At 44.2% G+C, this 25,164-nt stretch overlaps 21 non-coding genes across 21 annotated transcripts; all 21 read left to right on the top strand.

Moving 5' to 3' along the window:
* Window positions 1-729: 729 nt before the first annotated feature.
* On the top strand, window positions 730-848 carry LOC125733204 (5S ribosomal RNA). The gene has a single exon (XR_007392557.1). It is a non-coding gene; the product is annotated as a 5S ribosomal RNA (ribosomal RNA).
* A 1,078-nt stretch (window positions 849-1,926) lies between these two features.
* On the top strand, window positions 1,927-2,045 carry LOC125734146 (5S ribosomal RNA). The gene has a single exon (XR_007393470.1). It is a non-coding gene; the product is annotated as a 5S ribosomal RNA (ribosomal RNA).
* A 1,079-nt stretch (window positions 2,046-3,124) lies between these two features.
* Window positions 3,125-3,243, top strand: LOC125733773 (5S ribosomal RNA). Its single transcript, XR_007393110.1, has one exon. It is a non-coding gene; the product is annotated as a 5S ribosomal RNA (ribosomal RNA).
* A 1,079-nt stretch (window positions 3,244-4,322) lies between these two features.
* On the top strand, window positions 4,323-4,441 carry LOC125734250 (5S ribosomal RNA). Its single transcript, XR_007393570.1, has one exon. It is a non-coding gene; the product is annotated as a 5S ribosomal RNA (ribosomal RNA).
* Window positions 4,442-5,518: 1,077 nt separating this feature from the next.
* Window positions 5,519-5,637, top strand: LOC125733205 (5S ribosomal RNA). The gene has a single exon (XR_007392558.1). It is a non-coding gene; the product is annotated as a 5S ribosomal RNA (ribosomal RNA).
* A 1,078-nt stretch (window positions 5,638-6,715) lies between these two features.
* LOC125734058 (5S ribosomal RNA) lies at window positions 6,716-6,834 on the top strand. Its single transcript, XR_007393385.1, has one exon. It is a non-coding gene; the product is annotated as a 5S ribosomal RNA (ribosomal RNA).
* Window positions 6,835-7,916: 1,082 nt separating this feature from the next.
* LOC125732625 (5S ribosomal RNA) lies at window positions 7,917-8,035 on the top strand. Its single transcript, XR_007392000.1, has one exon. It is a non-coding gene; the product is annotated as a 5S ribosomal RNA (ribosomal RNA).
* Window positions 8,036-9,106: 1,071 nt separating this feature from the next.
* LOC125732626 (5S ribosomal RNA) lies at window positions 9,107-9,225 on the top strand. The gene has a single exon (XR_007392001.1). It is a non-coding gene; the product is annotated as a 5S ribosomal RNA (ribosomal RNA).
* Window positions 9,226-10,310: 1,085 nt separating this feature from the next.
* LOC125732627 (5S ribosomal RNA) lies at window positions 10,311-10,429 on the top strand. Its single transcript, XR_007392002.1, has one exon. It is a non-coding gene; the product is annotated as a 5S ribosomal RNA (ribosomal RNA).
* A 1,081-nt stretch (window positions 10,430-11,510) lies between these two features.
* LOC125732628 (5S ribosomal RNA) lies at window positions 11,511-11,629 on the top strand. The gene has a single exon (XR_007392003.1). It is a non-coding gene; the product is annotated as a 5S ribosomal RNA (ribosomal RNA).
* A 1,087-nt stretch (window positions 11,630-12,716) lies between these two features.
* Window positions 12,717-12,835, top strand: LOC125734662 (5S ribosomal RNA). Its single transcript, XR_007393965.1, has one exon. It is a non-coding gene; the product is annotated as a 5S ribosomal RNA (ribosomal RNA).
* A 1,077-nt stretch (window positions 12,836-13,912) lies between these two features.
* On the top strand, window positions 13,913-14,031 carry LOC125732629 (5S ribosomal RNA). The gene has a single exon (XR_007392004.1). It is a non-coding gene; the product is annotated as a 5S ribosomal RNA (ribosomal RNA).
* Window positions 14,032-15,113: 1,082 nt separating this feature from the next.
* Window positions 15,114-15,232, top strand: LOC125731119 (5S ribosomal RNA). The gene has a single exon (XR_007391405.1). It is a non-coding gene; the product is annotated as a 5S ribosomal RNA (ribosomal RNA).
* Window positions 15,233-16,306: 1,074 nt separating this feature from the next.
* LOC125732630 (5S ribosomal RNA) lies at window positions 16,307-16,425 on the top strand. Its single transcript, XR_007392005.1, has one exon. It is a non-coding gene; the product is annotated as a 5S ribosomal RNA (ribosomal RNA).
* A 1,082-nt stretch (window positions 16,426-17,507) lies between these two features.
* Window positions 17,508-17,626, top strand: LOC125736850 (5S ribosomal RNA). The gene has a single exon (XR_007396118.1). It is a non-coding gene; the product is annotated as a 5S ribosomal RNA (ribosomal RNA).
* A 1,074-nt stretch (window positions 17,627-18,700) lies between these two features.
* LOC125732632 (5S ribosomal RNA) lies at window positions 18,701-18,819 on the top strand. Its single transcript, XR_007392007.1, has one exon. It is a non-coding gene; the product is annotated as a 5S ribosomal RNA (ribosomal RNA).
* Window positions 18,820-19,901: 1,082 nt separating this feature from the next.
* On the top strand, window positions 19,902-20,020 carry LOC125736556 (5S ribosomal RNA). The gene has a single exon (XR_007395834.1). It is a non-coding gene; the product is annotated as a 5S ribosomal RNA (ribosomal RNA).
* Window positions 20,021-21,093: 1,073 nt separating this feature from the next.
* On the top strand, window positions 21,094-21,212 carry LOC125735697 (5S ribosomal RNA). The gene has a single exon (XR_007394989.1). It is a non-coding gene; the product is annotated as a 5S ribosomal RNA (ribosomal RNA).
* A 1,082-nt stretch (window positions 21,213-22,294) lies between these two features.
* Window positions 22,295-22,413, top strand: LOC125731120 (5S ribosomal RNA). Its single transcript, XR_007391406.1, has one exon. It is a non-coding gene; the product is annotated as a 5S ribosomal RNA (ribosomal RNA).
* A 1,082-nt stretch (window positions 22,414-23,495) lies between these two features.
* LOC125731121 (5S ribosomal RNA) lies at window positions 23,496-23,614 on the top strand. Its single transcript, XR_007391407.1, has one exon. It is a non-coding gene; the product is annotated as a 5S ribosomal RNA (ribosomal RNA).
* A 1,074-nt stretch (window positions 23,615-24,688) lies between these two features.
* On the top strand, window positions 24,689-24,807 carry LOC125732633 (5S ribosomal RNA). Its single transcript, XR_007392008.1, has one exon. It is a non-coding gene; the product is annotated as a 5S ribosomal RNA (ribosomal RNA).
* Window positions 24,808-25,164: the final 357 nt, after the last annotated feature.

The following is a 25,164-nucleotide window of genomic DNA, read 5'->3' on the forward strand; positions in this document are numbered from 1 at the left end:
AACCACTTCGCCACAGAAGACTCGATATTATTGGAATAGCAAGTTCTGCTCTTCTCCTTTCAAAACTTGCTAAAAGCTGTATTTAATAGAACAGATTGGCCGGGGTAATTCACACCCTTCAATGCCAGCTTAATGTTTAGGTTAGTGGGAGTCACAGAGGAATTAGGGATGGAAACTTCTTTGCTGGTGGTAGAAGCGGTCTGGTGAATTTTTAGAGAGAAGAGGCCGTCGATGTTTGAATGTAGAAAATTGTTCTGGCTGCAGCCTGCAGTATGGACTTGTTGGTGTGTGTAGCTCCCAGTGTTCTGACAGCGCGACGTTTTGGGGAAGCATGTGATTCAGCAGCTACCAGTGGGCTTCGTGCGGCAGAGATTTTGTGGCTGTTAGCGGAGTTGATAACAGAGGGTCGTTAAGAGAAGCCTGCATGCAGTAGGCAAAGGAGTAATGTTTGCCGGCGGGGGACGTGCGGCGATTAACCTGTGCGGTAGTGAAAAGGAGTTAAAAAGAAGGAAGTGTGCGGATGCGGAAAGAATGGAATAATTGTGGGAGGCTGCTGGCTGAGTAGTTTGGTGAATGTTTGGTGTGGGTCCGGCGCTGCCGATTGGATGGTGGGGCTGCAGTGTGAGTCAGATAAAAAAAAAAAAAAAGAACATTAGTAGGATCCAATGGGACCAACTGGCATGTATAGAGGCGTGTAATGCAAAAGGGCTGTTTTTGGTAGCATCTCTCGCTTACGGCCATACCACCCTGAACACGCCTGATCTCGTCTGATCTCGGAAGCTAAGCAGGGTAGGGTCTGGTTAGTACTTGGATGGGAGACCACCTGGGAATACCAGGTGCTGTAAGCTTTTCTCACTTTTACTTTATACAGGGGGCGCTCCACTTCACGATTAATTTAAATCTATCACTCCCCTTCCATTTTACTATTTTATATATATATTTTTTTTTTCTCTCATTCATAAAGGCAGCTTTTAGAAACCGTTTTACTCTAAATACTTCCTGGTAATTCTAGGTGCTGTAAGCTGTTCGTGCCTTTATTCCACCAGGGCGCGATCTTCTCACAAACTTGAAGACTATCACTCCCCATTCACATTTTACAACTTATTGTTAATGATAAAGAGACAGCTTTTTACACACAATTTTAAACAAAGTACTGATATTATTCCTCTTCAACTGACCGCTTTGTTTTCTATGCAAAAACCACTTCGCCACAGAAGACTCGATATTATTGGCATAGCAAGTTCTGCTCTTCTCCTTTCAAAACTTGCTAAAAGCTGTATTTAATAGAACAGATTGGCCGGGGTAATTCACACCCTTCAATGCCAGCTTAATGTTTAGGTTAGTGGGAGTCACAGAGGAATTAGGGATGGAAACTTCTTTGCTGGTGGTAGAAGCGGTCTGGTGAATTTTTAGAGAGAAGAGGCCGTCGATGTTTGAATGTAGAAAATTGTTCTGGCTGCAGCCTGCAGTATGGACTTGTTGGTGTGTGTAGCTCCCAGTGTTCTGACAGCGCGACGTTTTGGGGAAGCATGTGATTCAGCAGCTACCAGTGGGCTTCGTGCGGCAGAGATTTTGTGGCTGTTAGCGGAGTTGATAACAGAGGGTCGTTAAGAGAAGCCTGCATGCAGTAGGCAAAGGAGTAATGTTTGCCGGCGGGGGACGTGCGGCGATTAACCTGTGCGGTAGTGAAAAGGAGTTAAAAAGAAGGAAGTGTGCGGATGCGGAAAGAATGGAATAATTGTGGTAGGCTGCCGGCTGAGTAGTTTGGTGAATGTTTGGTGTGGGTCCGGCGCTGCCGATTGGATGGTGGGGCTGCAGTGTGAGTCAGATAAAAAAAAAAAAAAGAACATTAGTAGGATCCAATGGGACCAACTGGCATGTATAGAGGCGTGTAATGCAAAAGGGCTGTTTTTGGTAGCATCTCTCGCTTACGGCCATACCACCCTGAACACGCCCGATCTCGTCTAATCTCGGAAGCTAAGCAGGGTAGGGTCTGGTTAGTACTTGGATGGGAGACCACCTGGGAATACCAGGTGCTGTAAGCTTTTCTCACTTTTACTTTATACAGGGGGCGCTCCACTTCACGATTAATTTAAATCTATCACTCCCCTTCCATTTTACTATTTTATATATATATATATCTTTTTCTCTCATTCATAAAGGTAGCTTTTACACACCGTTTTACTCTAAATACTTCCTGGTAATTCAAGGTGCTCTAAGCTGTTCGTGCCTTTATTCCACCAGGGCGCGATCTTCTCACAAACTTGAAGACTGTCACTCCCCATTCACGTTTTACAACTTATTGTTAATGATAAAGAGACAGCTTTTTACACACAGTTTTAAACAAAGTACTGATATTATTCCTCTTCAACTGACCGCTTTGTTTTCTATGCAAAAACCACTTCGCCACAGAAGACTCGATATTATTGGCATAGCAAGTTCTGCTCTTCTCCTTTCAAAACTTGCTAAAAGCTGTATTTAAAAGAACAGATTGGCCGGGGTAATTCACACCCTTCAATGCCAGCTTAATGTTTAGGTTAGTGGGAGTCACAGAGGAATTAGGGATGGAAACTTCTTTGCTGGTGGTAGAAGCGGTCTGGTGAATTTTTAGAGAGAAGAGGCCGTCGATGTTTGAATGTAGAAAATTGTTCTGGCTGCAGACTGCAGTATGGACTTGTTGGTGTGTGTAGCTCCCAGTGTTCTGACAGCGCGACGTTTTGGGGAAGCATGTGACTCAGCAGCTTCCAGTGGGCTTCGTGCGGCGGAGATTTTGTGGCTGTTAGCGGAGTTGATAACAGAGGGTCGTTAAGAGAAGCCTGCATGCAGTAGGCAAAGGAGTAATGTTTGCCGGCGGGGGACGTGCGGCGATTAACCTGTGCGGTAGTGAAAAAGAGTTAAAAAGAAGGAAGTGTGCGGATGCGGAAAGAATGGAATAATTGTGGTATGCTGCTGGCTGAGTAGTTTGGTGAATGTTTGGTGTGGGTCCGGCGCTGCCGATTGGATGGTGGGGCTGCAGTGTGAGTCAGATAAAAAAAAAAAAAAGAACATTAGTAGGATCCAATGGGACCAACTGGCATGTATAGAGGCGTGTAATGCAAAAGGGCTGTTTTTGGTAGCGTCTCTCGCTTATGGCCATACCACCCTGAACACGCCCGATCTCATCCGATCTCGTAAGCTAAGCAGGGTAGGGTCTGGTTAGTACTTGGATGGGAGACCTCCTGGGAATACCAGGTGCTGTAAGCTTTTCTCACTTTTACTTTATACAGGGGGCGCTCCACTTCACGATTAATTTAAATCTATCACTCCCCTTCCATTTTACTATTTTATATATATATATATATTTTTCTCTCATTCATAAAGGTAGCTTTTACACACCGTTTTACTCTAAATACTTCCTGGTAATTCAAGGTGCTCTAAGCTGTTCGTGCCTTTATTCCACCAGGGCGCGATCTTCTCACAAACTTGAAGACTGTCACTCCCCATTCACGTTTTACAACTTATTGTTAATGATAAAGAGACAGCTTTTTACACACAGTTTTAAACAAAGTACTGATATTATTCCTCTTCAACTGACCGCTTTGTTTTCTATGCAAAAACCACTTCGCCACAGAAGACTCGATATTATTGGCATAGCAAGTTCTGCTCTTCTCCTTTCAAAACTTGCTAAAAGCTGTATTTAAAAGAACAGATTGGCCGGGGTAATTCACACCCTTCAATGCCAGCTTAATGTTTAGGTTAGTGGGAGTCACAGAGGAATTAGGGATGGAAACTTCTTTGCTGGTGGTAGAAGCGGTCTGGTGAATTTTTAGAGAGAAGAGGCCGTCGATGTTTGAATGTAGAAAATTGTTCTGGCTGCAGCCTGCAGTATGGACTTGTTGGTGTGTGTAGCTCCCAGTGTTCTGACAGCGTGACGTTTTGGGGAAGCATGTGACTCAGCAGCTTCCAGTGGGCTTCGTGCGGCGGAGATTTTGTGGCTGTTAGCGGAGTTGATAACAGAGGGTCGTTAAGAGAAGCCTGCATGCAGTAGGCAAAGGAGTAATGTTTGCCGGCGGGGGACGTGCGGCGATTAACCTGTGCGGTAGTGAAAAAGAGTTAAAAAGAAGGAAGTGTGCGGATGCGGAAAGAATGGAATAATTGTGGTATGCTGCTGGCTGAGTAGTTTGGTGAATGTTTGGTGTGGGTCCGGCGCTGCCGATTGGATGGTGGGGCTGCAGTGTGAGTCAGATAAAAAAAAAAAAAAGAACATTAGTAGGATCCAATGGGACCAACTGGCATGTATAGAGGCGTGTAATGCAAAAGGGCTGTTTTTGGTAGCGTCTCTCGCTTATGGCCATACCACCCTGAACACGCCCGATCTCATCCGATCTCGTAAGTTAAGTAGGGTAGGGTCTGGTTAGTACTTGGATGGGAGACCTCCTGGGAATACCAGGTGCTGTAAGCTTTTCTCACTTTTACTTTATACAGGGGGCGCTCCACTTCAGCATTAATTTAAATCTATCACTCCCCTTCCATTTTACTATTTTATATATATATATATTTTTCTCTCATTCATAAAGGTAGCTTTTACACACCGTTTTACTCTAAATACTTCCTGGTAATTCAAGGTGCTCTAAGCTGTACGTGCCTTTATTCCACCAGGGCGCGATCTTCTCACAAACTTGAAGACTGTCACTCCCCATTCACATTTTACAACTTATTGTTAATGATAAAGAGACAGCTTTTTACACACAGTTTTAAACAAAGTACTGATATTATTCCTCTTCAACTGACCGCTTTGTTTTCTATGCAAAAACCACTTCGCCACAGAAGACTCGATATTATTGGCATAGCAAGTTCTGCTCTTCTCCTTTCAAAACTTGCTAAAAGCTGTATTTGAAAGAACAGATTGGCCGGGGTAATTCACACCCTTCAATGCCAGCTTAATGTTTAGGTTAGTGGGAGTCACAGAGGAATTAGGGATGGAAACTTCTTTGCTGGTGGTAGAAGCGGTCTGGTGAATTTTTAGAGAGAAGAGGCCGTCGATGTTTGAATGTAGAAAATTGTTCTGGCTGCAGCCTGCAGTATGGACTTGTTGGTGTGTGTAGCTCCCAGTGTTCTGACAGCGCGACGTTTTGGGGAAGCATGTGATTCAGCAGCTACCAGTGGGCTTCGTGCGGCAGAGATTTTGTGGCTGTTAGCGGAGTTGATAACAGAGGGTCGTTAAGAGAAGCCTGCATGCAGTAGGCAAAGGAGTAATGTTTGCCGGCGGGGGACGTGCGGCGATTAACCTGTGCGGTAGTGAAAAGGAGTTAAAAAGAAGGAAGTGTGCGGATGCGGAAAGAATGGAATAATTGTGGGAGGCTGCTGGCTGAGTAGTTTGGTGAATGTTTGGTGTGGGTCCGGCGCTGCCGATTGGATGGTGGGGCTGCAGTGTGAGTCAGATAAAAAAAAAAAAAAGAACATTAGTAGGATCCAATGGGACCAACTGGCATGTATAGAGGCGTGTAATGCAAAAGGGCTGTTTTTGGTAGCATCTCTCGCTTACGGCCATACCACCCTGAACACGCCTGATCTCGTCTGATCTCGGAAGCTAAGCAGGGTAGGGTCTGGTTAGTACTTGGATGGGAGACCACCTGGGAATACCAGGTGCTGTAAGCTTTTCTCACTTTTACTTTATACAGGGGGCGCTCCACTTCACGATTAATTTAAATCTATCACTCCCCTTCCATTTTACTATTTTATATATATATATTTTTTTTCTCTCATTCATAAAGGCAGCTTTTAGAAACCGTTTTACTCTAAATACTTCCTGGTAATTCTAGGTGCTGTAAGCTGTTCGTGCCTTTATTCCACCAGGGCGCGATCTTCTCACAAACTTGAAGACTATCACTCCCCATTCACATTTTACAACTTATTGTTAATGATAAAGAGACAGCTTTTTACACACAGTTTTAAACAAAGTACTGATATTATTCCTCTTCAACTGACCGCTTTGTTTTCTATGCAAAAACCACTTCGCCACAGAAGACTCGATATTATTGGCATAGCAAGTTCTGCTATTCTCCTTTCAAAACTTGCTAAAAGCTGTATTTAAAAGAACAGATTGGCCGGGGTAATTCACACCCTTCAATGCCAGCTTAATGTTTAGGTTAGTGGGAGTCACAGAGGAATTAGGGATGGAAACTTCTTTGCTGGTGGTAGAAGCGGTCTGGTGAATTTTTAGAGAGAAGAGGCCGTCGATGTTTGAATGTAGAAAATTGTTCTGGCTGCAGCCTGCAGTATGGACTTGTTGGTGTGTGTAGCTCCCAGTGTTCTGACAGCGCAACGTTTTGGGGAAGCATGTGATTCAGCAGCTACCAGTGGGCTTCGTGCGGCGGAGATTTTGTGGCTGTTAGCGGAGTTGATAACAGAGGGTCGTTAAGAGAAGCCTGCATGCAGTAGGCAAAGGAGTAATGTTTGCCGGCGGGGGACGTGCGGCGATTAACCTGTGCGGTAGTGAAAAGGAGTTAAAAAGAAGGAAGTGTGCGGATGCGGAAAGAATGGAATAATTGTGGTAGGCTGCTGGCTGAGTAGTTTGGTGAATGTTTGGTGTGGGTCCGGCGCTGCCGATTGGATGGTGGGGCTGCAGTGTGAGTCAGATAAAAAAAAAAAAAAGAACATTAGTAGGATCCAATGGGACCAACTGGCATGTATAGAGGCGTGTAATGCAAAAGGGCTGTTTTTGGTAGCATCTCTCGCTTACGGCCATACCACCCTGAACACGCCCGATCTCGTCTAATCTCGGAAGCTAAGCAGGGTAGGGTCTGGTTAGTACTTGGATGGGAGACCTCCTGGGAATACCAGGTGCTGTAAGCTTTTCTCACTTTTACTTTATACAGGGGGCGCTCCACTTCACGATTAATTTAAATCTATCACTCCCCTTCCATTTTACTATTTTATATATATATATATATATTTTTCTCTCATTCATAAAGGCAGCTTTTACACACCGTTTTACTCTAAATACTGCCTGGTAATTATAGCTGCTGTAAGCTGTTCGTGCCTTTATTCCACCAGGGCGCGATCTTCTCACAAACTTGAAGACTGTCACTCCCCATTCACGTTTTACAACTTATTGTTAATAATAAAGAGACAGCTTTTTACACACAGTTTTAAACAAAGTACTAATATAATTCCTCTTCAACTCACCGCTTTGTTTTCTATGCAAAAACCACTTCGCCACAGAATATTCGATATTATTGGCATATTATCTGCTCTTCTCCTCCTTTCAAAACTTGCTAAAAGCTGTATTTAAAAGAGCAGGTTGGCCGGGGTAATTTACACACTTCAATGCCAGCTTAATGTTTAGGTTAGTGGGAATCACAGAAGAATTAGGGATGGAAACTTCTTTGCTGGTGGTAGAAGCGGTCTGGTGAATTTTTAGAGAGAAGAGGCCGTCGATGTTTGAATGTAGAAAATTGTTCTGGCTGCAGCCTGCAGTATGGACTTGTTGGCGTGTGTAGCTCCCAGTGCTCTGACAGCGCGACGTTTTGGAGAAGCATGTGATTCAACAGCTACCAGTGGGCTTCGTGCGGCGGAGATTTTGTGGCTGTTAGCGGAGTTGATAACAGAGGGTCGTTAAGAGAAGCCTGCATGCAGTAGGCAAAGGAGTAATGTTTGCCGACGGGGGACGTGCGGCGATTAACCTGTGCGGTAGTGAAAAGGAGTTAAAAATAAGGAAGTGTGCGGATGCGGAAAGAATGGAATAATTGTGGTAGGCTGCCGGCTGAGTAGTTTGGTGAATGTTTGGTGTGGGTCCGGCGCTGCCGATTGGATGGTGGTGCTGCAGTGTGATTCAGATAAAAAAAAAAAAAAAAACCAGGAGTAGGATCCAATGGGACTAACTGGCATGTATAGACGCGTGTAATGCAAAAGGGCTGTTTTTGGTCGCGTCTCTCGCTTATGGCCATACCACCCTGAACACGCCCGATCTCATCCGATCTCGGAAGCCAAGCAGGGTAGGGTCTGGTTAGTACTTGGATGGGAGACCTCCTGGGAATACCAGGTGCTGTAAGCTTTTCTCACTTTTACTTTAAACGGGGGGCGCTCCACTTAACGATTAATTTAAATCTATCACTCCCCTTCCATTTTACTATTTTATATATATATATATTTTTTCTCTCATTCATAAAGGCAGCTTTTAGAAACCGTTTTACTCTAAATACTTCCTGGTAATTCTAGGTGCTGTAAGCTGTTCGTGCCTTTATTCCACCAGGGCGCGATCTTCTCACAAACTTGAAGATTGTCACTCCCCATTCACGTTTTACAACTTATTGTTAATGACAGCTTTTTACACACAGTTTTAAACAAAGTACTGATATTATTCCTCTTCAACTGACCGCTTTGTTTTCTATGCAAAAACCACTTCGCCACAGAAGACTCGATATTATTGGCATAGCAAGTTCTGCTCTTCTCCTTTCAAAACTTGCTAAAAGCTGTATTTAAAAGAACAGATTGGCCGGGGTAATTCACACCCTTCAATGCCAGCTTAATGTTTAGGTTAGTGGGAATCACAGAGGAATTAGGGATGGAAACTTCTTTGCTGGTGGTAGAAGCGGTCTGGTGAATTTTTAGAGAGAAGAGGCCGTCGATGTTTGAATGTAGAAAATTGTTCTGGCTGCAGCCTGCAGTATGGACTTGTTGGTGTGTGTAGCTCCCAGTGTTCTGACAGCGCGACGTTTTGGGGAAGCATGTGATTCAGCAGCTACCAGTGGGCTTCGTGCGGCGGAGATTTTGTGGCTGTTAGCGGAGTTGATAACAGAGGGTCGTTAAGAGAAGCCTGCATGCAGTAGGCAAAGGAGTAATGTTTGCCGGCGGGGGACGTGCGGCGATTAACCTGTGCAGTAGTGAAAAGAAGTTAAAAAGAAGGAAGTGTGCGGATGCGGAAAGAATGGAATAATTGTGGTAGGTTGCCGGCTGAGTAGTTTGGTGAATGTTTGGTGTGGGTCCGGCGCTGCCGATTGGATGGTGGTGCTGCAGTGTGAGTCAGATTAAAAATAAAAAAAAAACCAGGAGTAGGATCCAATGGGACTAACTGGCATGTATAGACGCGTGTAATGCAAAAGGGCTGTTTTTGGTCGCGTCTCTCGCTTATGGCCATACCACCCTGAACACGCCCGATCTCATCCGATCTCGGAAGCCAAGCAGGGTAGGGTCTGGTTAGTACTTGGATGGGAGACCTCCTGGGAATACCAGGTGCTGTAAGCTTTTCTCACTTTTACTTTATACAGGGGGCGCTCCACTTCAGGATTAATTTAAATCTATCACTCCCCTTCCATTTTACTATTTTATATATATATATATATATATATTTTTCTCTCATTCATAAAGGCAGCTTTTACACACCGTTTTACTCTAAATACTTCCTGGTAATTCAAGGTGCTCTAAGCTGTTCGTGCCTTTATTCCACCAGGGCGCGATTTTCTCACAAACTTGAAGACTGTCACTCCCCATTCACGTTTTACAACTTATTGTTAATGATAAAGAGACAGCTTTTTACACACAGTTTTAAACAAAGTACTGATATTATTCCTCTTCAACTGACCGCTTTGTTTTCTATGCAAAAACCACTTCGCCACAGAAGACTCGATATTATTGGCATAGCAAGTTCTGCTCTTCTCCTTTCAAAACTTGCTAAAAGCTGTATTTAAAAGAACAGATTGGCCGGGGTAATTCACACCCTTCAATGCCAGCTTAATGTTTAGGTTAGTGGGAGTCACAGAGGAATTAGGGATGGAAACTTCTTTGCTGGTGGTAGAAGCGGTCTGGTGAATTTTTAGAGAGAAGAAGCCGTCGATGTTTGAATGTAGAAAATTGTTCTGGCTGCAGCCTGCAGTATGGACTTGTTGGTGTGTGTAGCTCCCAGTGTTCTGACAGCGCGACGTTTTGGGGAAGCATGTGATTCAGCAGCTACCAGTGGGCTTCGTGCGGCGGAGATTTTGTGGCTGTTAGCGGAGTTGATAACAGAGGGTCGTTAAGAGAAGCCTGCATGCAGTAGGCAAAGGAGTAATGTTTGCCGGCGGGGGACGTGCGGCGATTAACCTGTGCGGTAGTGAAAAGGAGTTAAAAAGAAGGAAGTGTGCGGATGCGGAAAGAATGGAATAATTGTGGTAGGCTGCTGGCTGAGTAGTTTGGTGAATGTTTGGTGTGGGTCCGGCGCTGCCGATTGGATGGTGGGGCTGCAGTGTGAGTCAGATAAAAAAAAAAAAAAGAACATTAGTAGGATCCAATGGGACTAACTGGCATGTATAGACGCGTGTAATGCAAAAGGGCTGTTTTTGGTCGCATCTCTCGCTTATGGCCATACCACCCTGAACACGCCCGATCTCATCCGATCTCGGAAGCCAAGCAGGGTAGGGTCTGGTTAGTACTTGGATGGGAGACCTCCTGGGAATACCAGGTGCTGTAAGCTTATCTCACTTTTACTTTATACAGGGGGCGCTCCACTTCACGATTAATTTAAATCTATCACTCCCCTTCCATTTTACTATTTTATATATATATATATTTTTTTTCTCTCATTCATAAAGGCAGCTTTTACACACCGTTTTACTCTAAATACTTCCTGGTAATTCTAGGTGCTGTAAGCTGTTCGTGCCTTTATTCCACTAGGGCGCGATCTTCTCACAAACTTGAAGACTGTCACTCCCCATTCACGTTTTACAACTTATTGTTAATGATAAAGAGACAGCTTTTTACACACAGTTTTAAACAAAGTACTGATATTATTCCTCTTCAACTGACCGCTTTGTTTTCTATGCAAAAACCACTTCGCCACAGAAGACTCGATATTATTGGCATAGCAAGTTCTGCTCTTCTCCTTTCAAAACTTGCTAAAAGCTGTATTTAAAAGAACAGATTGGCCGGGGTAATTCACACCCTTCAATGCCAGCTTAATGTTTAGGTTAGTGGGAATCACAGAGGAATTAGGGATGGAAACTTCTTTGCTGGTGGTAGAAGCGGTCTGGTGAATTTTTAGAGAGAAGAGGCCGTCGATGTTTGAATGTAGAAAATTGTTCTGGCTGCAGCCTGCAGTATGGACTTGTTGGTGTGTGTAGCTCCCAGTGTTCTGACAGCGCGACGTTTTGGGGAAAAATGTGATTCAGCAGCTACCAGTGGGCTTCGTGCGGCGGAGATTTTGTGGCTGTTAGCGGAGTTGATAACAGAGGGTCGTTAAGAGAAGCCTGCATGCAGTAGGCAAAGGAGTAATGTTTGCCGGCGGGGGACGTGCGGCGATTAACCTGTGCGGTAGTGAAAAGAAGTTAAAAAGAAGGAAGTGTGCGGATGCGGAAAGAATGGAATAATTGTGGTAGGCTGCCGGCTGAGTAGTTTGGTGAATGTTTGGTGTGGGTCCGGCGCTGCCGATTGGATGGTGGTGCTGCAGTGTGAGTCAGATTAAAAATAAAAAAAAAACCAGGAGTAGGATCCAATGGGACTAACTGGCATGTATAGACGCGTGTAATGCAAAAGGGCTGTTTTTGGTCGCGTCTCTCGCTTATGGCCATACCACCCTGAACACGCCCGATCTCATCCGATCTCGGAAGCCAAGCAGGGTAGGGTCTGGTTAGTACTTGGATGGGAGACCTCCTGGGAATACCAGGTGCTGTAAGCTTTTCTCACTTATACTTTATACAGGGGGCGCTCCACTTCACGATTAATTTAAATCTATCACTCCCCTTCCATTTTACTATTTTATATATATATATATATATATATTTTTTTCTCTCATTCATAAAGGTAGCTTTTACACACCGTTTTACTCTAAATACTTCCTGGTAATTCAAGGTGCTCTAAGCTGTTCGTGCTTTTATTCCACCAGGGCGCGATCTTCTCACTAACTTGAAGACTGTCACTCCCCATTCACGTTTTACAACTTATTGTTAATGATAAAGAGACAGCTTTTTACACACAGTTTTAAACAAAGTACTGATATTATTCCTCTTCAACTGACCGCTTTGTTTTCTATGCAAAAACCACTTCGCCACAGAAGACTCGATATTATTGGCATAGCAAGTTCTGCTCTTCTCCTTTCAAAACTTGCTAAAAGCTGTATTTAAAAGAACAGATTGGCCGGGGTAATTCACACCCTTCAATGCCAGCTTAATGTTTAGGTTAGTGGGAGTCACAGAGGAATTAGGGATGGAAACTTCGTTGCTGGTGGTAGAAGCGGTCTGGTGAATTTTTAGAGAGAAGAGGCCGTCGATGTTTGAATGTAGAAAATTGTTCTGGCTGCAGCCTGCAGTATGGACTTGTTGGTGTGTGTAGCTCCCAGTGTTCTGACAGCGCGACGTTTTGGGGAAGCATGTGATTCAGCAGCTACCAGTGGGCTTCGTGCGGCGGAGATTTTGTGGCTGTTAGCGGAGTTGATAACAGAGGGTCGTTAAGAGAAGCCTGCATGCAGTAGGCAAAGGAGTAATGTTTGCCGGCGGGGGACGTGCGGCGATTAACCTGTGCGGTAGTGAAAAGGAGTTAAAAAGAAGGAAGTGTGCGGATGCGGAAAGAATGGAATAATTGTGGTAGGCTGCTGGCTGAGTAGTTTGGTGAATGTTTGGTGTGGGTCCGGCGCTGCCGATTGGATGGTGGGGCTGCAGTGTGAGTCAGATAAAAAAAAAAAAAAGAACATTAGTAGGATCCAATGGGACCAACTGGCATGTATAGAGGCGTGTAATGCAAAAGGGCTGTTTTTGGTAGCGTCTCTCGCTTATGGCCATACCACCCTGAACACGCCCGATCTCATCCGATCTCGTAAGCTAAGCAGGGTAGGGTCTGGTTAGTACTTGGATGGGATACCTCCTGGGAATACCAGGTGCTGTAAGCTTTTCTCACTTTTACTTTATACAGGGGGCGCTCCACTTCAGGATTAATTTAAATCTATCACTCCCCTTCCATTTTACTATTTTATATATATATATATTTTTCTCTCATTCATAAAGGTAGCTTTTACACACCGTTTTACTCTAAATACTTCCTGGTAATTCAAGGTGCTCTAAGCTGTTCGTGCCTTTATTCCACCAGGGCGCGATCTTCTCACAAACTTGAAGACTGTCACTCCCCATTCACGTTTTACAACTTATTGTTAATGATAAAGAGACAGCTTTTTACACACAGTTTTAAACAAAGTACTGATATTATTCCTCTTCAACTGACCGCTTTGTTTTCTATGCAAAAACCACTTCGCCACAGAAGACTCGATATTATTGGCATAGCAAGTTCTGCTCTTCTCCTTTCAAAACTTGCTAAAAGCTGTATTTAAAAGAACAGATTGGCCGGGGTAATTCACACCCTTCAATGCCAGCTTAATGTTTAGGTTAGTGGGAGTCACAGAGGAATTAGGGATGGAAACTTCTTTGCTGGTGGTAGAAGCGGTCTGGTGAATTTTTAGAGAGAAGAGGCCGTCGATGTTTGAATGTAGAAAATTGTTCTGGCTGCAGCCTGCAGTATGGACTTGTTGGTGTGTGTAGCTCCCAGTGTTCTGACAGCGCAACGTTTTGGGGAAGCATGTGATTCAGCAGCTACCAGTGGGCTTCGTGCGGCGGAGATTTTGTGGCTGTTAGCGGAGTTGATAACAGAGGGTCGTTAAGAGAAGCCTGCATGCAATAGGCAAAGGAGTAATGTTTGCCGGCGGGGGACGTGCGGCGATTAACCTGTGCGGTAGTGAAAAGGAGTTAAAAAGAAGGAAGTGTGCGGATGCGGAAAGAATGGAATAATTGTGGTAGGCTGCTGGCTGAGTAGTTTGGTGAATGTTTGGTGTGGGTCCGGCGCTGCCGATTGGATGGTGGGGCTGCAGTGTGAGTCAGATAAAAAAAAAAAAAAGAACATTAGTAGTATCCAATGGGACTAACTGGCATGTATAGATGCGTGTAATGCAAAAGGGCTGTTTTTGGTCGCATCTCTCGCTTATGGCCATACCACCCTGAACACGCCCGATCTCATCCGATCTCGGAAGCCAAGCAGGGTAGGGTCTGGTTAGTACTTGGATGGGAGACCTCCTGGGAATACCAGGTGCTGTAAGCTTATCTCACTTTTACTTTATACAGGGGGCGCTCCACTTCACGATTAATTTAAATCTATCACTCCCCTTCCATTTTACTATTTTATATATATATATTTTTTTTTTCTCTCATTCATGAAGGCAGCTTTTACACACGTTTTACTCTAAATACTGCCTGGTAATTCTAGGTGCTGTAAGCTGTTCGTGCCTTTATTCCACCAGGGCGCGATCTTCTCACAAACTTGAAGACTGTCACTCCCCATTCACGTTTTACAACTTATTGTTAATGATAAAGAGACAGCTTTTTACACACAGTTTTAAACAAAGTACTGATATAATTCCTCTTCAACTCACCGCTTTGTTTTCTATGCAAAAACCACTTCGCCACAGAAGACTCGATGTTATTGGCAAAGCAAGGTCTGCTCTTCTCCTCCCTTCAAAACTTGCTAAAAGCTTTATTTAAAAGAGCAGGTTGGCCGGGGTAATTCACACCCTTCAATGCCAGATTAATGTTTAGGATAGTGGGAATCACAGAGGTATTAGGGATGGAAACTTCTTTGCTGGTGGTAGAAGCGGTCTGGTGAATTTTTAGAGAGAAGAGGCCGTCGATGTTTCAATGTAGAAAATTGTTCTGGATGCAGCCTGCAGTATGGACTTGTTGGTGTGTGTAGCTCCCAGTGTTCTGACAGCGCGACGTTTTGGGGAAGCATGTGATTCAACAGCTACCAGTGGGCTTCGTGCGGCAGAGATTTTGTGGCTGTTAGCGGAGTTGATAACACAGGGTTGTTAAGAGAAGCCTGCATGAGGTAGGCAAAGGAGTAATGTTTGCCGGCGGGGGACGTGCGGCGATTAACCTGTGCGGTAGTGAAAAGGAGTTAAAGAGAAGGAAGTGTGCGGATGCGGAAAGAATGGAATAATTGTGGTAGGCTGCCGGCTGAGTAGTTTGGTGAATGTTTGGTGTGGTTCCGGCACTGCCGATTGGATGGTGGGGCTGCAGTGTGAGTCAGATAAAAAAAAAAAAAAAAACAGGAGTAGGATCCAATGGGACTAACTGGCATGTATAGACGCGTGTAATGCAAAAGGGCTATTTTTGGTAGCGTCTCTCACTTACGGCCATACCACCCTGAACGCGCCCGATTTCGTCTGATCTTGGAAGCTAAGCAGGCTAGGGTCTGGTTAGTACTTGAATGGGAGACCGTCTGGGAATACCAGGTGCTGTAAGCTTTTCTCACTTTTACTTTATACAGGGGGCGCTCCACTTCACGATTAATTTAAATGTATCACTCCCCTTCCATTTTACTATTTTATATATTTCTTTTTTCTCTCATTCATAAAGGCAGCTTTTACACACCGTTTTACTCTAAATACTGCCTGGTAATTATAGCTGCTGTAAGCTGTTCGTGCCTTTATTCCACCAGGGCGCGATCTTCTCACAAACTTGAAGACTGTCACTCCCCATTCACGTTTTACAACTTATTGTTAATAATAAAGAGACAGCTTTTTACACACAGTTTTAAACAAAGTACTAATATAATTCCTCTTCAACTCACCGCTTTGTTTTCTATGCAAAAACCACTTCACCACAGAATATTCGATATTATTGCCATATTATCTGCTCTTCTCCTCCTTTCAAAACTTGCTAAAAGCTGTATTTAAAAGAGCAGGTTGGCCGGGGTAATTTACACACTTCAATGCCAGCTTAATGTTTAGGTTAGTGGGAATCACAGAAGAATTAGGGATGGAAACTTCTTTGCTGGTGGTAGAAGCGGTCTGGTGAATTTTTAGAGAGAAGAGGCTGTCGATGTTTGAATGTAGAAAATTGTTCTGGCTGCAGCCTGCAGTATGGACTTGTTGGTGTGTGTAGCTCCCAGTGCTCTGACAGCGCGACGTTTTGGAGAAGCATGTGATTCAACAGCTACCAGTGGGCTTCGTGCGGCAGAGATTTTGTGGCTGTTAGCGGAGTTGATAACAGAGGGTTGTTAAGAGAATCCTGCAAGAGGTAGGCAAAGGAGTAATGTTTGCCGGCGGGGGACGTGCAGCGATTAACCTGTGAGGTAGTGAAAAGGAGTTAAAGAGAAGGAAGTGTGCGGATGCGGAAAGAATGGAATAATTGTGGTAGGCTGCTGGCTGAGTAGTTTGGTGAATGTTTGGTGTGGGTCCGGCGCTGCCGATTGGATGGTGGGGCTGCAGTGTGAGTCAGATAAAAAAAAAAAAAAGAACATTAGTAGGATCCAATGGGACTAACTGGCATGTATAGACGCGTGTAATGCAAAAGGGCTGTTTTTGGTCGCATCTCTCGCTTATGGCCATACCACCCTGAACACGCCCGATCTCATCCGATCTCGGAAGCCAAGCAGGGTAGGGTCTGGTTAGTACTTGGATGGGAGACCTCCTGGGAATACCAGGTGCTGTAAGCTTATCTCACTTTTACTTTATACAGGGGGCGCTCCACTTCACGATTAATTTAAATCTATCACTCCCCTTCCATTTTATTATTTTATATATATATATATTTTTTTTCTCTCATTCATAAAGGCAGCTTTTACACACGTTTTACTCTAAATACTGCCTGGTAATTCTAGGTGCTGTAAGCTGTTCGTGCCTTTATTCCACCAGGGCGCGATCTTCTCACAAACTTGAAGACTGTCACTCCCCATTCACGTTTTACAACTTATTGTTAATGATAAAGAGACAGCTTTTTACACACAGTTTTAAACAAAGTACTGATATAATTCCTCTTCAACTCACCGCTTTGTTTTCTATGCAAAAACCACTTCGCCACAGAAGACTCGATATGATTGGCAAAGCAAGGTCTGCTCTTCTCCTCCCTTCAAAACTTGCTAAAAGCTTTATTTAAAAGAGCAGGTTGGCCGGGGTAATTCACACCCTTCAATGCCAGATTAATGTTTAGGTTAGTGGGAATCACAGAGGTATTAGGGATGGAAACTTCTTTGCTGGTGGTAGAAGCGGTCTGGTGAATTTTTAGAGAGAAGAGGCCGTCGATGTTTCAATGTAGAAAATTGTTCTGGATGCAGCCTGCAGTATGGACTTGTTGGTGTGTGTAGCTCCCAGTGTTCTGACAGCGCGACGTTTTGGGGAAGCATGTGATTCAACAGCTACCAGTGGGCTTCGTGCGGCAGAGATTTTGTGGCTGTTAGCGGAGTTGATAACACAGGGTTGTTAAGAGAAGCCTGCATGAGGTAGGCAAAGGAGTAATGTTTGCCGGCGGGGGACGTGCGGCGATTAACCTGTGCGGTAGTGAAAAGGAGTTAAAGAGAAGGAAGTGTGCGGATGCGGAAAGAATGGAATAATTGTGGTAGGCTGCCGGCTGAGTAGTTTGGTGAATGTTTGGTGTGGTTCCGGCACTGCCGATTGGATGGTGGGGCTGCAGTGTGAGTCAGATAAAAAAAAAAAAAAAAACAGGAGTAGGATCCAATGGGACTAACTGGCATGTATAGACGCGTGTAATGCAAAAGGGCTATTTTTGGTAGCGTCTCTCACTTACGGCCATACCACCCTGAACGCGCCCGATCTCGTCTGATCTTGGAAGCTAAGCAGGCTAGGGTCTGGTTAGTACTTGAATGGGAGACCACCTGGGAATACCAGGTGCTGTAAGCTTTTCTCACTTTTACTTTATACAGGGGGCGCTCCACTTCACGATTAATTTAAATGTATCACTCCCCTTCCATTTTACTATTTTATATATTTCTTTTTTCTCTCATTCATAAAGGCAGCTTTTACACACCGTTTTACTCTAAATACTGCCTGGTAATTATAGCTGCTGTAAGCTGTTCGTGCCTTTATTCCACCAGGGCGCGATCTTCTCACAAACTTGAAGACTGTCACTCCCCATTCATGTTTTACAACTTATTGTTAATAATAAAGAGACAGCTTTTTACACACAGTTTTAAACAAAGTACTAATATAATTCCTCTTCAACTCACCGCTTTGTTTTCTATGCAAAAACCACTTCGCCACAGAATATTCGATATTATTGGCATATTATCTGCTCTTCTCCTCCTTTCAAAACTTGCTAAAAGCTGTATTTAAAAGAGCAGGTTGGCCGGGGTAATTTACACACTTCAATGCCAGCTTAATGTTTAGGTTAGTGGGAATCACAGAAGAATTAGGGATGGAAACTTCTTTGCTGGTGGTAGAAGCGGTCTGGTGAATTTTTAGAGAGAAGAGGCTGTCGATGTTTGAATGTAGAAAATTGTTCTGGCTGCAGCCTGCAGTATGGACTTGTTGGTGTGTGTAGCTCCCAGTGCTCTGACAGCGCGACGTTTTGGAGAAGCATGTGATTCAACAGCTACCAGTGGGCTTCGTGCGGCAGAGATTTTGTGGCTGTTAGCGGAGTTGATAACAGAGGGTTGTTAAGAGAATCCTGCAAGAGGTAGGCAAAGGAGTAATGTTTGCCGGCGGGGGACGTGCAGCGATTAACCTGTGAGGTAGTGAAAAGGAGTTAAAGAGAAGGAAGTGTGCGGATGCGGAAAGAATGGAATAATTGTGGTAGGCTGCTGGCTGAGTAGTTTGGTGAATGTTTGGTGTGGGTCCGACGCTGCCGATTGGATGGTGGGGCTGCAGTGTGAGTCAGATAAAAAAAAAAAAAAGAACATTAGTAGGATCCAATGGGACTAACTGGCATGTATAGACGCGTGTAATGCAAAAGGGCTGTTTTTGGTCGCATCTCTCGCTTATGGCCATACCACCCTGAACACGCCCGATCTCATCCGATCTCGGAAGCCAAGCAGGGTAGGGTCTGGTTAGTACTTGGATGGGAGACCTCCTGGGAATACCAGGTGCTGTAAGCTTATCTCACTTTTACTTTATACAGGGGGCGCTCCACTTCACGATTAATTTAAATCTATCACTCCCCTTCCATTTTACTATTTTATATATATATATATTTTTTTTCTCTCATTCATGAAGGCAGCTTTTACACACGTTTTACTCTAAATACTGCCTGGTAATTCTAGGTGCTGTAAGCTGTTCGTGCCTTTATTCCACCAGGGCGCGATCTTCTCACAAACTTGAAGACTGTCACTCCCCATTCACGTTTTACAACTTATTGTTAATGATAAAGAGACAGCTTTTTACACACAGTTTTAAACAAAGTACTGATATAATTCCTCTTCAACTCACCGCTTTGTTTTCTATGCAAAAACCACTTCGCCACAGAAGACTCGATATTATTGGCAAAGCAAGGTCTGCTCTTCTCCTCCCTTCAAAACTTGCTAAAAGCTTTATTTAAAAGAGCAGGTTGGCCGGGGTAATTCACACCCTTCAATGCCAGATTAATGTTTAGGTTAGTGGGAATAACAGAGGTATTAGGGATGGAAACTTCTTTGCTGGTGGTAGAAGCGGTCTGGTGAATTTTTAGAGAGAAGAGGCCGTCGATGTTTCAATGTAGAAAATTGTTCTGGATGCAGCCTGCAGTATGGACTTGTTGGTGTGTGTAGCTCCCAGTGTTCTGACAGCGCGACGTTTTGGGGAAGCATGTGATTCAACAGCTACCAGTGGGCTTCGTGCGGCAGAGATTTTGTGGCTGTTAGCGGAGTTGATAACACAGGGTTGTTAAGAGAAGCCTGCATGAGGTAGGCAAAGGAGTAATGTTTGCCGGCGGGGGACGTGCGGCGATTAACCTGTGCGGTAGTGAAAAGGAGTTAAAGAGAAGGAAGTGTGCGGATGCGGAAAGAATGGAATAATTGTGGTAGGCTGCCGGCTGAGTAGTTTGGTGAATGTTTGGTGTGGTTCCGGCACTGCCGATTGGATGGTGGGGCTGCAGTGTGAGTCAGATAAAAAAAAAAAAAAAAACAGGAGTAGGATCCAATGGGACTAACTGGCATGTATAGACGCGTGTAATGCAAAAGGGCTATTTTTGGTAGCGTCTCTCGCTTACGGCCATACCACCCTGAACGCGCCCGATCTCGTCTGATCTTGGAAGCTAAACAGGCTAGGGTCTGGTTAGTACTTGAATGGGAGACCGCCTGGGAATACCAGGTGCTGTAAGCTTTTCTCACTTTTACTTTATACAGGGGGCGCTCCACTTCACGATTAATTTAAATGTATCACTCCCCTTCCATTTTACTATTTTATATATTTCTTTTTTCTCTCATTCATAAAGGCAGCTTTTACACACCGTTTTACTCTAAATACTGCCTGGTAATTCTAGGTGCTGTAAACTGTTCGTGCCTTTATTCCACCAGGGCGCGATCTTCTCACAAACTTGAAGACTGTCACTCCCCATTCACGTTTTACAACTTATTGTTAATAATAAAGAGACAGCTTTTTACACACAGTTTTAAACAAAGTACTAATATAATTCCTCTTCAACTCACCGCTTTGTTTTCTATGCAAAAACCACTTCGCCACAGAATATTCGATATTATTGGCATATTATCTGCTCTTCTCCTCCTTTCAAAACTTGCTAAAAGCTGTATTTAAAAGAGCAGGTTGGCCGGGGTAATTTACACCCTTCAATGCCAGCTTAATGTTTAGGTTAGTGGGAATCACAGAAGAATTAGGGATGGAAACTTCTTTGCTGGTGGTAGAAGCGGTCTGGTGAATTTTTAGAGAGAAGAGGCTGTCGATGTTTGAATGTAGAAAATTGTTCTGGCTGCAGCCTGCAGTATGGACTTGTTGGTGTGTGTAGCTCCCAGTGCTCTGACAGCGCGACGTTTTGGAGAAGCATGTGATTCAACAGCTACCAGTGGGCTTCGTGCGGCAGAGATTTTGTGGCTGTTAGCGGAGTTGATAACAGAGGGTTGTTAAGAGAATCCTGCAAGAGGTAGGCAAAGGAGTAATGTTTGCCGGCGGGGGACGTGCAGCGATTAACCTGTGAGGTAGTGAAAAGGAGGTAAAGAGAAGGAAGTGTGCGGATGCGGAAAGAATGGAATAATTGTGGTAGGCTGCCGGCTGAGTAGTTTGGTGAATGTTTGGTGTGGGTCCGGCGCTGCCGATTGGATGGTGGGGCTGCAGTGTGAGTCAGATAAAAAAAAAAAAAAACCAGGAGTAGGATCCAATGGGACTAACTGGCATGTATAGACGCGTGTAATGCAAAAGGGCTGTTTTTGGTAGCATCTCTCGCTTACGGCCATACCACCCTGAACACGCCCGATCTCATCTGATCTCGGAAGCCAAGCAGCGTTGGGTCTGGTTAGTATTTGGATGGGAGACCTCCTGGGAATACCAGGTGCTGTAAGCTTTTCTCACTTTTACTTTATACAGGGGGCGCTCCACTTCACGATTAATTTAAATCTATCACTCCCCTTCCATTTTACTATTTTATATATATATTTTTTTTTTTTCTCTCATTCATGAAGGCAGCTTTTACACACGTTTTACTCTAAATACTGCCTGGTAATTCTAGGTGCTGTAAGCTGTTCGTGCCTTTATTCCACCAGGGCGCGATCTTCTCACAAACTTGAAGACTGTCACTCCCCATTCACGTTTTACAACTTATTGTTAATGATAAAGAGACAGCTTTTTACACACAGTTTTAAACAAAGTACTGATATAATTCCTCTTCAACTCACCGCTTTGTTTTCTATGCAAAAACCACTTCGCCACAGAAGACTCGATGTTATTGGCAAAGCAAGGTCTGCTCTTCTCCTCCCTTCAAAACTTGCTAAAAGCTTTATTTAAAAGAGCAGGTTGGCCGGGGTAATTCACACCCTTCAATGCCAGATTAATGTTTAGGATAGTGGGAATCACAGAGGTATTAGGGATGGAAACTTCTTTGCTGGTGGTAGAAGCGGTCTGGTGAATTTTTAGAGAGAAGAGGCCGTCGATGTTTCAATGTAGAAAATTGTTCTGGATGCAGCCTGCAGTATGGACTTGTTGGTGTGTGTAGCTCCCAGTGTTCTGACAGCGCGACGTTTTGGGGAAGCATGTGATTCAACAGCTACCAGTGGGCTTCGTGCGGCAGAGATTTTGTGGCTGTTAGCGGAGTTGATAACACAGGGTTGTTAAGAGAAGCCTGCATGAGGTAGGCAAAGGAGTAATGTTTGCCGGCGGGGGACGTGCGGCGATTAACCTGTGCGGTAGTGAAAAGGAGTTAAAGAGAAGGAAGTGTGCGGATGCGGAAAGAATGGAATAATTGTGGTAGGCTGCCGGCTGAGTAGTTTGGTGAATGTTTGGTGTGGTTCCGGCACTGCCGATTGGATGGTGGGGCTGCAGTGTGAGTCAGATAAAAAAAAAAAAAAAAACAGGAGTAGGATCCAATGGGACTAACTGGCATGTATAGACGCGTGTAATGCAAAAGGGCTATTTTTGGTAGCGTCTCTCACTTACGGCCATACCACCCTGAACGCGCCCGATTTCGTCTGATCTTGGAAGCTAAGCAGGCTAGGGTCTGGTTAGTACTTGAATGGGAGACCGTCTGGGAATACCAGGTGCTGTAAGCTTTTCTCACTTTTACTTTATACAGGGGGCGCTCCACTTCACGATTAATTTAAATGTATCACTCCCCTTCCATTTTACTATTTTATATATATATTTTTTTTTTTTCTCTCATTCATGAAGGCAGCTTTTACACACGTTTTACTCTAAATACTGCCTGGTAATTCTAGGTGCTGTAAGCTGTTCGTGCCTTTATTCCACCAGGGCGCGATCTTCTCACAAACTTGAAGACTGTCACTCCCCATTCACGTTTTACAACTTATTGTTAATGATAAAGAGACAGCTTTTTACACACAGTTTTAAACAAAGTACTGATATAATTCCTCTTCAACTCACCGCTTTGTTTTCTATGCAAAAACCACTTCGCCACAGAAGACTCGATGTTATTGGCAAAGCAAGGTCTGCTCTTCTCCTCCCTTCAAAACTTGCTAAAAGCTTTATTTAAAAGAGCAGGTTGGCCGGGGTAATTCACACCCTTCAATGCCAGATTAATGTTTAGGATAGTGGGAATCACAGAGGTATTAGGGATGGAAACTTCTTTGCTGGTGGTAGAAGCGGTCTGGTGAATTTTTAGAGAGAAGAGGCCGTCGATGTTTCAATGTAGAAAATTGTTCTGGATGCAGCCTGCAGTATGGACTTGTTGGTGTGTGTAGCTCCCAGTGTTCTGACAGCGCGACGTTTTGGGGAAGCATGTGATTCAACAGCTACCAGTGGGCTTCGTGCGGCAGAGATTTTGTGGCTGTTAGCGGAGTTGATAACACAGGGTTGTTAAGAGAAGCCTGCATGAGGTAGGCAAAGGAGTAATGTTTGCCGGCGGGGGACGTGCGGCGATTAACCTGTGCGGTAGTGAAAAGGAGTTAAAGAGAAGGAAGTGTGCGGATGCGGAAAGAATGGAATAATTGTGGTAGGCTGCCGGCTGAGTAGTTTGGTGAATGTTTGGTGTGGTTCCGGCACTGCCGATTGGATGGTGGGGCTGCAGTGTGAGTCAGATAAAAAAAAAAAAAAAAACAGGAGTAGGATCCAATGGGACTAACTGGCATGTATAGACGCGTGTAATGCAAAAGGGCTATTTTTGGTAGCGTCTCTCACTTACGGCCATACCACCCTGAACGCGCCCGATTTCGTCTGATCTTGGAAGCTAAGCAGGCTAGGGTCTGGTTAGTACTTGAATGGGAGACCGTCTGGGAATACCAGGTGCTGTAAGCTTTTCTCACTTTTACTTTATACAGGGGGCGCTCCACTTCACGATTAATTTAAATGTATCACTCCCCTTCCATTTTACTATTTTATATATTTCTTTTTTCTCTCATTCATAAAGGCAGCTTTTACACACCGTTTTACTCTAAATACTGCCTGGTAATTATAGCTGCTGTAAGCTGTTCGTGCCTTTATTCCACCAGGGCGCGATCTTCTCACAAACTTGAAGACTGTCACTCCCCATTCACGTTTTACAACTTATTGTTAATAATAAAGAGACAGCTTTTTACACACAGTTTTAAACAAAGTACTAATATAATTCCTCTTCAACTCACCGCTTTGTTTTCTATGCAAAAACCACTTCGCCACAGAATATTCGATATTATTGGCATATTATCTGCTCTTCTCCTCCTTTCAAAACTTGCTAAAAGCTGTATTTAAAAGAGCAGGTTGGCCGGGGTAATTTACACACTTCAATGCCAGCTTAATGTTTAGGTTAGTGGGAATCACAGAAGAATTAGGGATGTAAACTTCTTTGCTGGTGGTAGAAGCGGTCTGGTGAATTTTTAGAGAGAAGAGGCTGTCGATGTTTGAATGTAGAAAATTGTTCTGGCTGCAGCCTGCAGTATGGACTTGTTGGTGTGTGTAGCTCCCAGTGCTCTGACAGCGCGACGTTTTGGAGAAGCATGTGATTCAACAGCTACCAGTGGGCTTCGTGCGGCAGAGATTTTGTGGCTGTTAGCGGAGTTGATAACAGAGGGTTGTTAAGAGAATCCTGCAAGAGGTAGGCAAAGGAGTAATGTTTGCCGGCGGGGGACGTGCAGCGATTAACCTGTGAGGTAGTGAAAAGGAGTTAAAGAGAAGGAAGTGTGCGGATGCGGAAAGAATGGAATAATTGTGGTAGGCTGCTGGCTGAGTAGTTTGGTGAATGTTTGGTGTGGGTCCGGCGCTGCCGATTGGATGGTGGGGCTGCAGTGTGAGTCAGATAAAAAAAAAAAAAAGAACATTAGTAGGATCCAATGGGACTAACTGGCATGTATAGACGCGTGTAATGCAAAAGGGCTGTTTTTGGTCGCATCTCTCGCTTATGGCCATACCACCCTGAACACGCCCGATCTCATCCGATCTCGGAAGCCAAGCAGGGTAGGGTCTGGTTAGTACTTGGATGGGAGACCTCCTGGGAATACCAGGTGCTGTAAGCTTATCTCACTTTTACTTTATACAGGGGGCGCTCCACTTCACGATTAATTTAAATCTATCACTCCCCTTCCATTTTATTATTTTATATATATATATATTTTTTTTCTCTCATTCATAAAGGCAGCTTTTACACACGTTTTACTCTAAATACTGCCTGGTAATTCTAGGTGCTGTAAGCTGTTCGTGCCTTTATTCCACCAGGGCGCGATCTTCTCACAAACTTGAAGACTGTCACTCCCCATTCACGTTTTACAACTTATTGTTAATGATAAAGAGACAGCTTTTTACACACAGTTTTAAACAAAGTACTGATATAATTCCTCTTCAACTCACCGCTTTGTTTTCTATGCAAAAACCAC

This window comes from Brienomyrus brachyistius, chromosome 2, assembly GCF_023856365.1.
Source record: "Brienomyrus brachyistius isolate T26 chromosome 2, BBRACH_0.4, whole genome shotgun sequence".
Classification (NCBI taxonomy): domain Eukaryota; kingdom Metazoa; phylum Chordata; class Actinopteri; order Osteoglossiformes; family Mormyridae; genus Brienomyrus; species Brienomyrus brachyistius.